General features: G+C 37.0%; 1 pseudogene; it reads right to left on the reverse strand.

Annotated features, from left to right (window-relative positions):
* Positions 1-453: 453 nt before the first annotated feature.
* Positions 454-1,384, reverse strand: LOC124103183 (olfactory receptor 8G50-like; annotated as a pseudogene).
* Positions 1,385-3,156: the final 1,772 nt, after the last annotated feature.

The raw sequence follows: 3,156 nt of genomic DNA on the forward strand, positions 1-3,156 counted from the left end.
ACTGGTAGATGCCAAAAGGTGAGAAGCAGATGGGCAGAGGGAAGGGCCAAATGGAGTGACCCAGACAGGAAGCCTCCCAGGAGGCATTAACAACATTTACAACTCCCTATGGTGAGGGGCATTTCCTGAGACAGGTTACCTTAGCAATAGGCTGGAGCAGGGGCAGGTGGAGGAAGGGCTCTAGCGGTATTAACATTTCCATCTCCCAGGCGTGATATCCAGCTTCCCAGACCCAAATCGGCCTCCATTTTATCAAGCCAACCCAATTACCTATCTACACTGACTACCTGTCTTTAATTCTGGCTTTACTACACTTGGCACTTTATTTTTCTTCTCAAATAATTAAACACCAGCAATAATTTATGACTTGTGGATATTTGTTCTTTTTTCAGAATTGTTTCCTCACTAAATCTGTACAAATTATAAATGTTTCCTAAAGCAAAATAGCCTCTTTCACAAACTTCTCTTTTCAAGAAGTTTTCTTAGGGTCACTTTGACATCCTAATTCCTCAGGCTGTAGATCACAGGGTTCAGCATGGGCACAACAGTTGTATAAAACACAAATGATACTTTCCCTTGGTTCTTGAAGCTGACTGATGATGGCTGCAGATACATGAATGCCAGGGAACCAAAGAAGAGAGCAATAGCTGAGATGTGGGAGCTGCAGGTGTTGAAGGCTTTGGCTCTGCCCTCAGTGGAGTGAATATGTAGGATGCTGGCTATGATGAAGATGTAGGAGTTGAGGATGAACAGGGTTGGGACAAAGATATTAAACACACTTAAACACAAAAGAACTACCTCATTTATAAATGTATTGGAGCAAGAGAGCTCCGAGAGTGGAAAAAGATCACAGAGGTAATGGTTTATTATAGCATTCTTACAGAAAAGCACTCTCAGCATGCAGGCTGTGTAAGCTGTGGAACCAATCAGGTCCACGCTATACACCCCACCACCATCCAGGAACAGATTTGATTAGACATGGTTACATTGTAAAGCAAGGGGTTACAGATGGCAACATAGCAGTCATATGCCATTACAGGCAATATGTGACACTCTGCAATAAAAAAAATAAGTTAGAAGTAGAGCTGAGTCATGCATTCAGGGTAGGAGATGTGTTTTTCTCTGTCACAAAGTTCATCAGCATTTTAGGGGTTATCACAGTAGAATGGCAAAGGTCAATGAAGGAGAGACTGCTGAGCAGGTAGTACATGGGGGTTTGCGGGTGAGAGCTGGGCCCAGTCAGTGTGATCATGCTCAGGTTCCCCGCCACTGTGAGCACATAGATTATAAAGAAGAGGAGGAAGAGGGGCAGCTGGAGCTCTGGTTTGTCTTTTAATCCAGCCAGGATGAACTCAGTCACTGTAGAATGATTTCCTTCTGCCATTTTCTTATGAAAATTCTAAATAGGAAAAAAAAAAGAAAAATTTTGAAATAAGTATGTATTGTCCAATCACACCAGGGAGTCTGAAGTAGAATCCAAATCTTTTCACACAGAGAATCTCCATTTCACTTGTTCTCTATTGTCAACTGTCAATGATGTTATGATCACAGGAATATGTGAGATGTAAATAAGTATAAGATGAATCTTTTCCTATGTGTGCTCTCTGCTTTAATATTTTATATTAGTATTATCCAGTCCCTGAAGTCCCACAGAACTGTTCTGAAAACTTTGAGTTATCCAAGTAGTTTTCGTGTTTTATATGTAATCTTCTCAAGTGAAAAAAAAGTACCTCTTTATGGTAAAATAACAATAGCATTTAAAAAAAAATCCCACAGAAATATTGCACATAATTATGAAAGACTGAAAGTCTTTCTTCCTAAGATAATGAACAAGGCAAGATACCCACTCTCTGTGCTTTTATTCAATATCACACTAGAGGTCTGGCAAAGATTATAAGGAAAGTAAATTATAAGAAAACTTAGATTAGAACCACTATCTTCATTTATAAGTATCATAATATTGTATATAGAAAGTTCTAAAAATATCTATAAAATGAACTGTTAGAACTAATTCAAAAGTGAAGCAAAGTAGTAGAATAAAAGATCAACGAACTCACTCTGTTTTTCTACACACTTGCATTGAGCAATCAAAACTCCACTTGCAGAATCAAAATGAATGAACAAAACCCTTACAATGCCTGAGTTGAAAGGGTAAGCAAGGAAGCATTTGCAATGATTTCATTCGGCAGGGGACAGGGAAATGATGAGGGAATTTGTGTTCACACGGGGGTGTGGCTCTTACTATGAGGACTGGGAGAGGCAGATAAACAGCCACATGCAACTCTATAAATAGAAGAAGATTTCAAAATGTAAAAATAAAATTGTGGGATGAAAACATACCTCTTCTTCTTCCCAGATAGTTTGATGTTGCCTATTTGTTCTTCTCAGTTTCTCTAGAGGGAAAATTACATGTGTGAGGAGATGATAGACCAAAGGTATTTTTTTGAGTCACTAATCCTGCTCTCTGCTAAAACTCATGCCCAAGGACACTTGGATTTCTGCAAAATTTGGCTGATGCAATGATTTCCTATGCTGTGTATAGACAATAGAGTCTAATTAGGAGCAACCATTGATAATGATCTACCATTGGAACCTCATCCCTCAAGTTGTCAAATCTGGGGAAAAACTACAGTTTTATATGTCTTGTTCCACACTTGTTCTCAAGTGTTTAATGTTGTCAATGTTCTTATTTGATTATGGATGAAAAGGGAGCATGTGAGAGATATTGTTAGAGTTCTACTGAATTTCATGCCATGATATTTAAAAATAAAAATTTCTGGAAACTTTTGAGACATACACTGAAGGAATTGTTTAAAGAGACTTTTTTTTTTTTTTTTTTTTTTTGCAAAGGAAAGGAATATTATTTAATCAGGGAAAGAAACCAATTTTGTAAGACTTGAAATTGTTTTACTTGACCTCTATTCTCTGTATTTGATATGATACATTCATAAGACAGTAGCTTTTAGAATTTTTTTTATTTGAATGTGAATAAAAGCTAAAATTTTCACTGAACTTTTATGCTCAAATATATTTGATACTGAAAATGACCAGTGAGGAATACCTAACAAGACTAAAAAAGAGAGATGAGGACATTTTTCCTTATAAAGTAAAAGAGAAATATGGAACAATTAAAACATATATGGTACAGACTTTATT

The sequence above is a fragment of the Marmota monax genome, unplaced genomic scaffold, assembly GCF_021218885.2.
Source record: "Marmota monax isolate L192 unplaced genomic scaffold, Marmota_monax_Labrador192_F-V1.1 WCK01_AAM20220418_F8-fsc00409, whole genome shotgun sequence".
NCBI classification, from domain to species: Eukaryota; Metazoa; Chordata; class Mammalia; order Rodentia; family Sciuridae; genus Marmota; species Marmota monax.